The following is a 15,450-nucleotide window of genomic DNA, read 5'->3' as shown; positions in this document are numbered from 1 at the left end:
AGACTCAAAGCAAGCTAGAAAAACAAAAAATGGCTGAATGAAAGCGACTGAATGAAAACGACTGCAAACCAACTAAAATCTATTGATTTTATTCAATAAATAACTAACTATAAAATCCACACAAAATTAGTGCTTTCATCCACTCATAGTCTATGGACTTCTTCAGAAGTAATTAGATTACCAAACAAGCTTTAAATAACTTGCTATCAATTAATCATGTCCATTAAAAAGAACAGCCCCTCCCACCCATTTTTAATGGGCCATTGTATTACTTGACGAGAATTATTAAAGAAAGATGTAGATCCAAGCCATTGTTCAGAACAAATCCATTCAAAAGATAGGTACAAACAGATATTTAAATACCACGTTTAAAATAAATATATATATATATATATATATATATATATATATATATATATAGATAGATAGATATATATAGTAAACACATAGTAAAAATCAAGGGATATTTAACCAGGCACAGAATTTAACACTTCAGTATAACCCTTGTCAATAACTATTAAAATCTTAAAACTACCTAATATATTACAGAATTAATAATGACTAAATCATTTTTATTTATTTATTTATTTTACATTTGTTGACCGGGAAAGTCCGACTGGAATGAGGTCCATTTACAGCGGAGGCCCGGGGAGAAAAGCTCCACATCAAACATTATATACAGTGGTAAATGTATAATCAAAAAAGATATATCATACAATGGTTTGTTCCAAGCAAGCTTAAATTACACATAGTAGACTCTGGATGGCAGTATTTTTGGAGGTGATAGTGAAGGAAGGCAGTGTGGTTCTGGATTTGTTGGGGGTGAAAAGAAGTAATTTGTTCTTGGGGTTTAGAATCTGTTGGATATCAGTAATCCATTTTTCCACGGAGTACAAGGATTCTTGGGTAAATTTTGAAGAGTGGTTATGGATGGGGCTGAGCAGATTAGGGTTGAGTCATCTGCATATTGTATAAGTGATGCATGCAGGGTGGAAGTATGTAGTTTGTTGGTGAAAATGGTGAATAGTAGAGGACCCAGTATTGATCCTTGCGGAACGCCTATAGTAGTTGGTAAGAGAAGTGATAGTACACCTTGCAATTTGACTGATTGTTTTCTATCAGAGAGATAGTTTCTGAACCAGGAAGTAGTGGAGGGGGCAAAGGACATGGAGGATAGAGTGTCTAAAAGTAGGTTATGTGAGACCATGTCAAACGCTTTAGATAAATCTAAGAATATGGCTGATACAAAGTTGTTGTCATTTCTGAGTTGGTTAACCTGGTTAGTAAAAGAGAGAAAAGCAGTAGCTGTACTGTGGTTTGGGCGGAAGCTATGCTGTGTGAAGGAGAGGAAATTATTTGAGGTTAAGAAATGCATTACCTGGGTGTGAATACATTTCTCTAGGAGCTTGGAAAGGGGGGATAGGATAGCAATGGGGAGGTAGTTTGATAGCTCATAGGAGTTGCCGCCTTTATGTATGTGGAATAAGATATGATGCTTTCTATAGTTTGGGGATGTAAGCTTCTTTTATGGAGCGGTTTATAAGAATTGAGACAGGGTAGGCTAGGGACTCTGCAGCTAATTTTAGGAAAGTAGTGGGTAGACTATCTGCTGCAAGAGTGGCAGGTTTTAGTTTTGAGAGTATTTTTTTAACTGTGGAGGTTGGTACAGGTGAGAGTGTAAAGGAGGGTATATTATTGTGGTGGGTAGCTGGGGTGAAGGAGGGTATATTCTGTGGTCTATAGTTGAGGTGAATATGGAGTTATTGTTGGATAGCTGTGTAGATAATGAGAGAACAGATTCTGTGACGTGACGGTTAAGCTATGCTGTCATTATTAGTATTGGTGTTGGGAGCTGGGGTGGTAGATTTGCCTGGTTTCAGAAGGGAACTGATAGCTTGCCAGAACTTTTGGGGGTTTTGGAATGTTTGTTTTGGATACCTAGGAAGTAGTTCTGTTTATCCATTTTTGTTTGTTTTTTGGCCTGATTCCAAAGTTGTTGACATTTTTGTCTATCTTGGCTAGTGTTATTCTTTTTCCAGATCTTCCAGGCATTGTCTCTGGCTTTTAGTAAGGCTTTTGTGGTCCTATTTAGTCAAGGGGCATAGTTAACTTTTGTTCTAAGCTTCCTGATGGGAGCTACTGTATTTAGAACATTCATAAAAGTATTATTGAAAAACTCAACTGCCTGGTCTAATGCTAGAGTTTGTAGTGGGTGCCAGTTACATTGTTGTAACATGCTGTTACAAATTTGTGGATTTACCTTGTGTTCATCTCTAGTTTCCTTATACAACATGGGTTTGGGTATGTTTACCTGTTTATGAAGGAGAAATGTGGGGCAGTGGTCACTGAGTTCATCAGGTAGGCAGCCCACATGATAATTTTCTTTGGGGAAATTAACTAAAGTCCAATCGAGAATGGAATGTTTTTTGGATTTTTTTGTCAACTCTGGTGGGTTCTTGGATTAGTTGTGAGAATCCAAATAAGTTAATATGGTTTGAGGGATTGTTGGAGTTGCAGGCTAGCCAGTCTAGGTTTAGGTCGCCAACAGGATAGTTTCTTGGGGCAGATTGATTGTAGCCCATTGTAACATTTCCTCTACTACAGGTGCATTATTTCCTGGAGGAATGTAACTGTGGAGGGTGTTCATAGCAGGATGGTTTCTTGGGGTAGGTCGATGTGGCCCATTGTAGTATCTCTTCTATTATAGGTGAGTTATTTCCTGGAGGAATATAACTACGGAGGATGTTGATAGCAGGATGGTTTCCTGGGGTAGGTTGACTGTGGCCCATGGTAGTATCTCTTCTATTATAGGTGCGTTATTTCCTGGAGGAATATAACTACGGAGGATGTTGATAGCAGGATGGTTTCCTGGGGTAGGTTGACTGTGGCCCATGGTAGTATCTCTTCTATTATAGGTGCGTTATTTCCTGGAGGAATATAACTATGGAGGATGTTGATAGCAGGATGGTTTCCTGGGGTAGGTTAACTGTGGCCCATGGTAATATCTCTTCTATTATAGGTGCGTTATTTCCTGGAGGAATATAACTACAGAGGATGTTCATAGCAGGATGGTTTCTTGGGGTTGGTTGATTGCGGCCCATTGTAGTATCTCTTCTATTACAGGTGCGTTATTTCCTGGAGGAATGTAACTATGGAGGATGTTGATAGCAGGATGGTTTCTTGGGGTCGGTTGATTGTGGCCCATTGTAGTATCCCTTCTATTATGGGGTGTTATTTCCTGGGGGTATGTAACTACGGAGGATGTTGATTCTCGTTTTGTTTTTGAGGGACATAACGGGGCCTAATGTCTCTGCATTCGGGAATTTGGGAAGTGGGGTTTTCAGAATTTCATATATATAATCATATGTATAATTAAATAAATAATTATAAATATAAATAACAGTTTGATTCAAAGGTTATAGGGGGAATATGTAATAATGTAATAATAAAACAAAATATTAAGTTAAAATGTAAAAAATAAAAAATACAAAATTTGAACCCCAATTAAATGGTCACCTAGTATAATATTTCATCTAGTAAGGGAACTCAATTTCAATAGACAACTAATACAACAACACTCGTTCATTATTACATAGTCCCCATTACCTTTGAGGCATGCTATTATTTATATTTATAATTGTTTATTTAATTATGCATATGATTATTTGTATTTATTATTAATTCTTTAATATATTAGGGGGTTTTAGGATTTTAATAGATATTGACATGGGTTGTAGTGAAGTTTTAAATTTTGTGCCTGGTTAGATATGCCTTGATTGTTTTTACTATGTGTTTACTATGGTTTACTATTATAATGTCGAGGTGAAAATGCACCCATATGAAAAATTTGAACTACAGATGTTCGACTGTTTCATATGGCTGCATTCTCAATGTTCAAACATTTATATTAGGGAATGTACTGTGCATTCACCAATATAAATTCGAAGAACTGTACAGAGATTGTGGTACAGTGCAGTTAGGGAAATTCATCCCTTTCCTCACTGTAGTGCGATCTCAGAGTTGGAATATATAGTTAGCAGGGGGTGTGGGGGGGGGGGGCTCAGCCACAGGACGTTCATTATAGGAGTATAGGAGTTCACGGCAAGGATGGCATGGAGTTTGACTTTTACGATGATTACTGATGATTTTTGACATTCCAGTCAAAAACACATAGATTCGACAATAAATGTCGACATTTAATTACAAAATTATTTTAATTTTCATAATTTTAATAGTAAACCATTTACTATATTTTTGAAATATTTTTCACTTTTTATGTTGTACAGGGGTTAAACAACTTCATATTTACATTAATGAAATTAATTGGTATTTAAATGTCTGTTTGTACCGATCTTTTGAATGGATTTGTTCTGAACAATGGCTTGGATCTACATTTTTGTTTAATGATTCTCGTTAAGTAACGCAATGGCTGGCCCTTTAAAGATGGGTGGGAGGGGCTGTTCTTTTTGATGGACATGATTGATAGTGGGTTATTTAAAGCTTGTTTGGTAACTTAATTATGTCTGAAGAAGTCCATAGACTGTGAATGATAGAATGCGCTAATTTTGTTTGGATTTTACAGTTCTTTATTTATTGAATAAAATCAACAGATTTTAGTTAGTTTGCAGTCAGTCCTTTTGTTCAGCCTTTTTTTGTTATACCACAGAAAATCTCAAACAAAGAAGGAGCAGTCTGTAGAACTGGCTACTATGTTTTTATAGCACAGGAACTGTGTCTGTGGTGGCAACAGAAACATCATTATGATTAAATGTGCTAGAACCCATAAGATGTGAGAAATGCAATCTCAAGGGAAATTAACATAGTGAATAAATGCACTAAAGAGTTAGTCTGGATTGCAGATAAATTGTAAATATGTTTTTGAGGAAGGTGTGAAGAGGTGAATGTTTCACATATGAGATGGTGTATGTTTGGAAAAATGCTAATCAAAAATAAGCTGAAAAGGATAGTCGTGTACAATTCGAATGAGATGCAGTACAACTCCTGTGTTTTCTCCTTGAACTAACAACCTGTTGACAGTTTATGAATTTATACAGAAATCCATTTAATCAGTAATTTACCTACTTTAAATGATCGTATGAACAATTACCTAGTTATTTAACTACTCAGTGTTTCAACTATATCAATTAGCCAGTTCTATGGATTTACCAATTATCCAATTACGCATTCAGTTATTCTACAAGTCAGTTATCCAAGTCATCACTTAACCAGCTATTCAAATTATCTGTTAAATCAATGAGCCAAATATGCAATTAATCCATTATCTTAATAATCGTCATAGTAACCAACTAGCCAGTTAATTATGCAACTTATTCAATTAACCATTAATATAACCAATCAAGTAACCAATTAGTTACCCAAAGTATATTATTCAGTTGTCAATAATCATTTAATTTACCAATTATCCAGTAAAACAATTAAGCGTTCTTTTAATTCCCAAGCTCTGCCTTCACTTTAGTTTCTAAAATAATTATCACTGATCTAAAACTAAATCTCTTCAAACAGGATATGCGACTCCTTTTCTCCAAATGCAATATTTATGCACGCACATGCATTATTTGCTTCTATTTCTGAAGGATATGTAATTTTGCTCCTTTTGTATTTATGAAGGCTCTCTGTCACATTCAGATTTGTGGGCTTTTCATTCAGTCTTACTCTCAGCCCCTTATGTGTGTCCTGAGTTATGCTAGCCCTCCATCTTACAGGCTTCCTCCAGCTCATCAGCTAATTCCACCCAAACTATGAGCTGGTGATGTTCTTACCACAGAAGATTAACAGCAATAGCCTGCAGTATCCAGGGTCTTATAAGAATGATAGCTGTGAGACCCACCTACAATAGTCTAAACCATTAAGGATGCTACCTTTGCTTATGATCCTTTAGAAGAAGTCTTTTTTTTTCAAATTACATCCATGCTGGCTAACTATTTAACTGGTTCCTGCAATTAAACAATTTGAAAATCCTCAATGGGGTTTTCTAGCCCTGTGATGCAAAGGTATGGAGTCCTAACCACAATCCATGTGACCAGGGTCAATTAATGACCTCACCAATAGAAGAGATCGCTAGGGAGGTGGCTGTGAACCACTCAACTCTTCAGATGAGTAATTGGCATACAGAGAGAGTTACACAACAGGGTGTATTTATTCTGGTGCAGACCCTCACCTCTTATGGGGGGTTTATATACAATCAGAGGCACACAACATGGTACATTTATTCTGATGGCGACCACCACTTATGACACAGGAGGAGAAACAATGCTGCTTGGAGGGAATGTCCTTTGTAGAAGTGTTCTCTGCTATCAGTCCATCAATTGTCTACTCTCTGTTGTCCTGCTGACTGCAAGCATTGTTATGGTAGAAGAGTAATTAGAAAAAATCTCAAATCACCCCTGATGGTTTCCTGGATGATGACCCCTTTTCCGTGGGCTCTTGCCTTGTAAAAGGAATGATTAGGCTGATAGGCCAAAGAGAGGATCTGATGATTAGCAGGCAGTGGGAGCAAAAATCAACAGTCCATTGGATCAGTAAGCTGGCTCACTTAATCCCACCTGCCTCTCACTGACAAAAGATGGCCAGATGGAATTCCTGAATAAGAATAAATTGGCCATAGGGCTTTCACCTAGCCTTAAAATACTTGCTTCACATCCCCCTTGGAACAAATGCAATGACTGTGTGTAGATAGAAAACACACTGGGCAAGGTCCTACAAAGAGCAAAGAAAAAAAAGTGCATATGCTTGTATAAAAGTAAAGTAATGGATGTCTCATGCAAATAATCATCCACTTAACATTTTTTTGGAAACCATTTCTGAAAAAGAAGTGTCATTGTGGTGATACCAGATGGCCAGATGCACGTGATGATTTGTGCAATCAGAAGTCAATTGATCACATCTATTTAGCCTGAAAGAGAGGCTTCTTACCCACGATTCAATACAGCTTGAGGGACTGGACACAACAAAGCAATGTACATCTGTGTAGTGCCTGAGACTTAAAAATTTAAATTTCTACCCACATCTACTAGTTTGTGCACTCATTTAAATGAGAACCGCACCCACACTCAAAAAACATGTTTATTTCATCATGGTTTGGTGTTTCCTGCATTTTAATACCACTCTGGGACTATTTACATGGTTTTAAATATTTTTATACATAATTTCTAAGTCTAACCACATGGGGTCTGGCATCTTGAAGTAATGCTGATTGTTTAGTCTGCCTCTAGGTATCCCACAATGCAGTGCTTGTCTATAAAAAATACATTAGTCAGATCTCTCTCTCTTCCTAAAGCTCCTGCCACTGCATTGATTTTACATGCATATACTGCTGTCTTTCAGTCAGTTAGTTTTAAGTAACATTTCATGCTGTTCAGTGACTACTTAAAACACAAACAGTGCAAATGCCACAGAACAGACTTTCAAAGTGCTTGTTACTGCTGCTTCTTTGTAGAATGGCTAAATTGCAGTCTTTTGGAAGCCTGAATTGTACTACTTTGACTCATTTCATTTGACTCAACTTATCTGCTTTTCCTTACATCCATCACGTTGAATTCTCATCCCCCTGCTATAGGTCTTTGCATCTTACTCTACTTTACCATCACAATACAATCACCACCTCAAACTATCTTCCATTAACACCATGCTTATCAACTTCTCTTCTACTATACACACAAACTAACACTGCACCATAATTTTACTACTGACCAATCAGATCTCCTCCACCCCTCCTTATCACAAACCACAAGGCAAAATACCTAACCACATTGTCAAAGCCCACCCTGAAGTCAAAGCATTTCCAACTTTACCTTCAGCTGCACACATATCACAAGATAACATAATCTCTGTTTACACCTGATATTACATTCAAACACATAAATAGCACTTTTACTATTTTTAAACCTACTATCACAGTTGACATGCTCCTCCTAACCTGCCTAGTTTCTTTACTCTTAATTTTCAACCTCACAACAGCTCTATCCTCACTTACCCCCAAACACCAATACACATCAACAACCTCCTCTAACCATCACCCCAAAAAAACAACACAGCTTCTCACAAATCGCCTCCCAACTTTTCCCCCAAACCCTCCCATATTATTCAAGCCACAAATTGTTCTCCTCACCTCTTATGAAACCACACTTGATACCAGGACCATCACCTAGGAATAAAAAACACGTCCCATGGTACTCATTCCTCATTACCTATCTACTCAAATGTGGAGACATACATCCTAACCAGGTCTACTTCAAAACATTGAATTGTCATAACATTGAAACTCAAAACACTGAGACCATAACATCAAAAACCTAAAGCAGTGAAATCCCAAAACAACAAAAACTCAGAACACTGAAACTTTGCACCATAAGATTAAAAACTACAATGCACATGTAAATAACAACCCCTCCACCTTTAACAACACCAAACTAGCAAACACACTTTTTACTATGTTTCTGCAGGGGGCACCCCCCCCGCCCCGGATCCCCCCTGTAAATTAAATATATCAACTCCAAGATCACACTACAATGGAAAAAAGTTAATTTCCTAACCTCATTGTATCGCGATCACCATATAGAATGTAAATGTAATGTCTAAATCACTTACCTGTATGGCCTAAAAACACATACAGATTGGTGAAATAAACACTTTTTCCCCTACTCACTTCTCCCAGCACTTCTCAGAACACTAACTTAACTTCCATGAAAGCAACACATTTGTATGTTTACATTCTGTATGGTGATCCTGTTACAGTGGGGTTAGGAAATTAACTTTTTTTCCACTGTAGTACTATCTAGGGATTGGTATATTTAATTTACAGGGGGTGTGGGGGGGTTGCAGGGGGTGCGGGGGAGAGTGCCCCCTTACAGAAACGTAGTAAAAAGTGTGTTTGTTAGTTTGGTGTTGTCATAGGTGGAGGGGGTGTTATTTACATGTGTGTTGTAGTTTTATGTTATGATGCACACTTTCAGGGTTCTGAGTTTTCGTTGTTTTATGTTTTTACTGTTTTGGGTTTTTGATGTTATGTTCTCAGTGTTTTCAGTTGCAATATTATGACAATTCAATGTTTTGAAGTAGACCCATCCTAACCCTGGCCCACCCTCTAATCCTAACCACAAGAGTAACCCCAAAGATTTAAACATACTAAGACTGAACCTTAGAAGTATATCTCATAAAATAGCCCCACTGCATGCCTGGATTAATCAAAATAAACCCAACTTACTAGCCCTTACAAAAACATGGCTACACCCCGGTGTAAAAGATTCAGAATTAATACTTCCAACTTTGCAATAAACAGAAGAGATAGATCTAAAAAAGGGGGAATAGCACTTCTATATCCCTCTACGATCAACATCATACCCTACATCAGTAATATACCCGTCTTTTCCAATGCTGAGGTACTGATCTCTTTTTGAACTTCAACATATCAAAAAGAATTTGCATAATCGCAATATATATATATATATATATATATATATATATATATATATATATATATATATATATATATATCCCACCAGGTAACAATATACCAGTGTTGGAAAATATTTTATCCTGGACATCCCAAACAATAAACCTTGAAACAATAATATTAGGAGATGTAAATATAGATTAGCAAACCATAGCTTCCAACTCCCCCACAAATAGTATAAATCTGCATGTTTTTTTTCTCAGCTTATCAATACTCCAACAAGATACAGCAAAAATCTTACCTGCCAGTCCACACTAGACTGGATCCTCGTATCCCACCCTGCCAATTACCTCTCATCTGGTACGCTGTCTCATCTGCTGGCAGCTTATTCCCTTAGAACAAACTCCCAACAACAAAGAGTACACACAGTAAAATCAGTTAGGAACTCAAGCTAATTTTTGTCAGCATAAATTCAACAATCTCCTACAGGAAATAGCCTGGACACCCCTTAAACGACTACCCCTAAATGATGCTGTACTATACTTTAATAACACCTTCCTTCACATACTTAATACCGTAACTCTCACTTGTTTGAAAATAATCAAAAATAACTCAGCACCATGGCTCTCTAAGGAATGTAAACACCTGATGAAGCAAAGGGACCTAGCCTGGTCATCCTGGAAACAAAACAAAAATGAACAAAATTATGTTAATAACAAAACATTCCGTAACAAAACACTATGTAACAAAACACTACATAACAAAACACTATGTAATAAAACACTATGTAACAAAACACTACGTAACAAAACACTACGTAACAAAACACTACATAACAAAGTGACAAAACTAATCAACAGAGATAAGAAGTCATATTATTCCCAGCTTCAACTCCAGCATAAAATCAACCCCAGTAAATATTGGCACTCCATATCTTAACCTTGGAATATAGGCGGGCACACCCTATCAGCTGATACCCCTCCATAACAAATAGCTGAATACTTTAACAAACACTTCATAAAATCAATATCAGGCCAACTAACTAACACCTCCTAATGCTGGACCCCCCACCCTTCAACCTATTCAGACACCAACCCCATTCCATCAACTACTTGTAACCCTGTCATAACTAACCCCCCTACTCAACAAAATGTCATATAAACCCCATTCTCATTTCAGCCCACACCCACTGACACCATTAAGAAACTGCTTCAAAACTAAAACCCTGCTCTACCTCAGCTGACAATCTTCCACCACACTACCTCAAACTGGCTGCTAACTCAGTCGCCTACCCAATCAGTATCCTTAAAAATATGTCTTTATCGAAATCAGAAGTACATACCATATGGAAACAATCTCACATCACCCCCTTCCACAAAGGAGGCAGCTGTTTAGATCCATGCAATTTCCATCCTGTATCCATCTTGTCACCCATATCCAAAATTCTCGAGAGAGGGGTATGCAGCAACAGGTAATGCAATATCCATTGCAAAACAATCTTTTAACCAAAGCCCAACATGGCTTCTGACCTAGCCACAGCACAACTACACCCCTATTATCTTTTACAGACACCGTGAACAAGGCCAGAGATGCAGGATGCTATACAGCCTCAGTATTTCTTGATCTCTCCATGGCCTTTGACATAGTGTCTCGCCCCTTACTTTTGAACACACTGTCTAACTTAGGCTTCTCACATAACACAGTAAAATGGTTTCAGAGTGACCTCAAGGATCGTAAACAAGCAGTGAAATGGTCCAATGAACTCTCACCCTTTCTCCACAACCCTACTGGAGTCTCTCAAGGCTCCATCCTAGGACCCCTACTCTTCAACATTTTCACAAACAACCTTCACACTACCTCTCACCCTGGGACCCTTATTCAATATGCTGATAATTCCAATATAATCTGTACTCCGCAATCACTACCAGAACTACTTTCAAAATCTCAACAGTCCTTTACTGCAGTTGAATCCTGGCTAAGAAATGCCCAACTCTTTCTTAATCCAAAGAAGACAAGACTAGTACTCTTTCTCCCCCAAAACACCTCCCCTGTCACTGATCATTTCAACATGCTTGCATTTGACAACACTGTCATAGAAATAGTGCAGAAAACCAAACTTCTAGGAGTCATCATTGACAATAAACTTTCATTTGACCCCCAAATACAGCAAAATATAAAGAAAACTCATCAAAAAGTGGGACTCTTGTATAGAAACAAACATTTCTTCACTGCAGCAACCAAAACTACCATTGCAAAAATATTTTTACTTCCCTCCCTTCTTTATGTTGCCCCTGTGTCCTAACTAACTTACAAACTTCTACCCTAAGCAAGATGGAACAGGTCTATATTGAATGTTCGAACATTCGAAATTTCAAGTGTCATATGGTCGACACCATATGATCGATTTTTTGAATGTTCGAACGCTGTAATGGAGATCAGTGTACAGCATGGAATGGGAAGATTTCCATTTTCTGCACTGTAGTCCAATCTTGGAGTTGGTATATTTGATGAGTGGGGGTGCAGGGGGGCCTGCCCCCCTTCTTAAAATATTCAGGTTGGTGTTTTGTGTAGTTTATTTTTTTTATTACATACTCAAACTTTTAAAAGTTCGATCATATGGTGTCGACCATATGACAGTCGAACTTTCAAAAGGTCAATTATCTAATATAGACCCAGTGGAACAGTGTTACAACAAAGTTACAAAGTTTGACACAAACTCTAAATATCACACACACCACTGTAAATCACTCCTAGAATTAAATTGGCTTGAACTGCCCAACCAACTTGCCTTTATTCAGCTGTCCACCTTGCACAACCTTATTTTCAAGCCCACCGCCTGCCTTGCACTAGCCAATCTAGTCACACCTCACACACCAAAGTGATCCCTATGATCAGAAGACAAAAATCTCTTAGCTATCTCAAAATCTACAAGAAAACCAGGTCACTCTCTGTATTCATACTCTGTCTCTATACCTTGGAATTCACTACCTCTAGCTACCAGGTCTATGCCTGGCCTAACCCACTTCAAAGCCTCTTTAAAAAATCATCTCAAAAATACATGGTTTTGCTCCTGCATAAAGAATGCCTGATGCTCAGCACTTCCTCTTCTTCCACACTAGCCTCATCCTCCTCTTCTGTCACATTTCAATCCCTCACAGACTACAAGCTCCTAAGGCTCTTCTAACTCCTTCTCTGCTCCTATACCATATCCTTAAGCTGCTGCTCAGGCTTTCTTGCTTCTATCCTTCTTAACTCTCTCACTATCTGCCTGCATCACTAACTTTCTGGCTGCTGTTTTCCTAACTGAAACTAACATTTGATTTTTCATGTACTATAACAGTCAATGTCACACACTGCAATACCTATGTGCTATTTTTTGGACACTATCTATATGATGTATGGTGAGAGTGACTGTTATTGTCTGTAATGTTTTAACTCTATAGAATTATCTAGAAGTGTGGTATTTACTGTAACATCTTGTAGCATAGTTTGTTCTTTCAACTTATTTTCGTATAGTATTTGTAATGTAGTTTGCATTATATTGTATTATACTGCATTTGTATTGTACTATATGTGGAGCTTTTCTCCCCGGCCTCTGCTGAAAACGAGTTCTGTAGACCCAGTCAGACCACCCTGGAAAAAAATGTCAGATAAAAAATAAATAAACGCCCCATCTCCCTTCACACCTAACTCCCCTAGCTGTCAAAGTGCTAAGGGTAATTTGAGCTGTACCCCACTGTGATTGACAGCTCACAGCAAGAGATGTGACTCATGTACTGTTTCTTTGTTCTAGCCTTTACTTTCTGTATGGGTAGGGGAAGGACCACGGAGCTGTGACATCACAGCATGGATGGGTTTTAAGGACAGCTGTGGTGATGTCAGTTTGGGGAAATGGCCAGAAAACTACCTGCATTCTTTGGCCTAGATTACATCAGTGAATGGGAGACTGCAGCAAGCTTTACCAGGGTGGGACAAATGTTTTTTGAAAGTGAAACCACCACAGTACAGTAAGGTACTGTTCTAGTGGAGAGAAGCAGTCGATTTAAAATATTTTACATGCTGTGTTGTTGTTTATTTATAGCAGGGAGACTAAATAGGGAGAAGAAGGACCGAGAAGTCGAACATTTAATAACAGAATCCCGTTGTTGTCCTTTAAAAACTTGTAAAAAGGATGCAACCATGATTCGATTACAGAAGCCAGATGTTTTGAACTGAAATCCCTGAAATTAATGCCCCCAGCATCATAGAAGACTTGGTAGATTACCTTGAAAAAAATGCCAACCAAGAAGGAGACAAACAATGACTTTCAAGCCATTTTGGCATGATAATAACTCTAGCAAGTACTTACCTGACAGAAAACAAGTTTAAGAACAAAACTGCAAACAAAATGATGAAATTCATCCCGCATACTTCTCAACTGTCCATATTTTTGCAGACTATCCAGATTTTTGCCTCATACTTTTGGTGTGTTCCTCCGCGGTGGTGATGCTGCGGTAGCATTGTTGCCTCACAGTAAGACGCTGTCTGGTTCGATTCTCAGCTAGAGCGTCTTCTGTGTGGAGACATGCGTGAATGGGCGTACCTTTGTTGAAGGTTGTGGGTCAGGGCTGGTAACTCGGCACGTAAAAATCAACTACCAATCATTAGCGGACTGGAGTTCCACTGTGGTGACCCCTAACCGGGAAAAGACGAAAGACACAGCAACTTTTGGTCTGTTCCTCATAAAATGTATAATTTTTCTGGCTGATCACTGAGGACTGAAGTTACTAAATAATGGCAGACATTTGAGTTTCAGATGTCATACCCTTCATAAAATGTATACTGATGTAAAATTTGTTATTCTAGCAAATGTTTTAAGTTTATGAGAGCTAAATTTAAAATATGTGTCTATTTTTGAGCCTTTCTCTCCCATTATTTATGGCTTTGTCCAGATTTCTTCAGCTAAGTGGTTGAGAGGTATGCCCAGCTCTTCAGTTTCTATCCATTTGCCTGGCCAATGTAAAAGAAGAGGTTTGCATGTTTTAAAATGCCATCCAAGCAGGATAAAATAGTACAAGTAATCCAGATAAATTCTTTACTTTATGTTATGGGAAAAGAGGTTGAGCCAATGTATAATGCATTTATGTTTGCTGAGAGGCAAGGCATAATGTTTGAGATTATTATAGCCAGAGCTGAAACAGCACACTGCAACCAAAGTTGAGGACCAAAAAAAAAAAATGGTATTGTAACAGCCTCCATAGCTCTCCTGTCCTGTGTGCTCTATTCACAAACTGCAGTCTCATTCATCCAATGTAGCAAATGGCTTGCAATTATATTGTATGAGCAAAAGTACTCTTATGTATGCATAAGCCATCATACAAACATAGCAAACAGGTATTATGTACATACATAACAGCTCTCTGCTGTCTTCACATAGCGACTGTTACTGAAGCAGCCATGAAAGTGTGATTGCAGCTGCATGATTACATGTCAATAATTCTTACATTTCCAGCTAGTGAGTGATCTGTCTGACTCATAGCAAAGCTACTAATTACTCCCAAATTCATTATGCCTGGGATCACCCATAGACTTCCGCTTCCCCTGGTTATGGCCCTGATTATAGATGAACTGGATGTACATTTCCATAAGCATCTACAAAGTTGTGTTGGTTCTGTTGAAGTAATTGTGAGATGATTATATGAAATGGCTGAATACTGAGAATGGAGTTGCTAAAGATGAGCAAATAACAAAATTGTTATTGGTATTGCTGACAACAACATTTCACAGATGCTGCAGTTAGAGCCAAATGTAACATTGCAAAAGAATATGCTGGTAGGTCAGTGGTCTGAGTTAATTAAACGGCAGAATAATGACTTCTCTGTTGTGAAAAATGTGGAGGAAGCACACAAGATCAGAGAAGGGCTCGGACCCACAGAAGGGCACGCCAGAATAAATATATTAAAAATGGGGATTTTAATAAAGCATACACGCACATAGAAGTTATGAACTTTCATTCCATGCACAAAACGACTTCATCACAACTCACGTTTTTAATATAT

This window comes from Protopterus annectens, chromosome 12.part0, assembly GCF_019279795.1.
Source record: "Protopterus annectens isolate FY-2018-M chromosome 12.part0, PAN1.0, whole genome shotgun sequence".
Taxonomy (NCBI): domain Eukaryota; kingdom Metazoa; phylum Chordata; order Ceratodontiformes; family Protopteridae; genus Protopterus; species Protopterus annectens.
Note: the sequence above shows the minus strand (reverse complement) of the source record.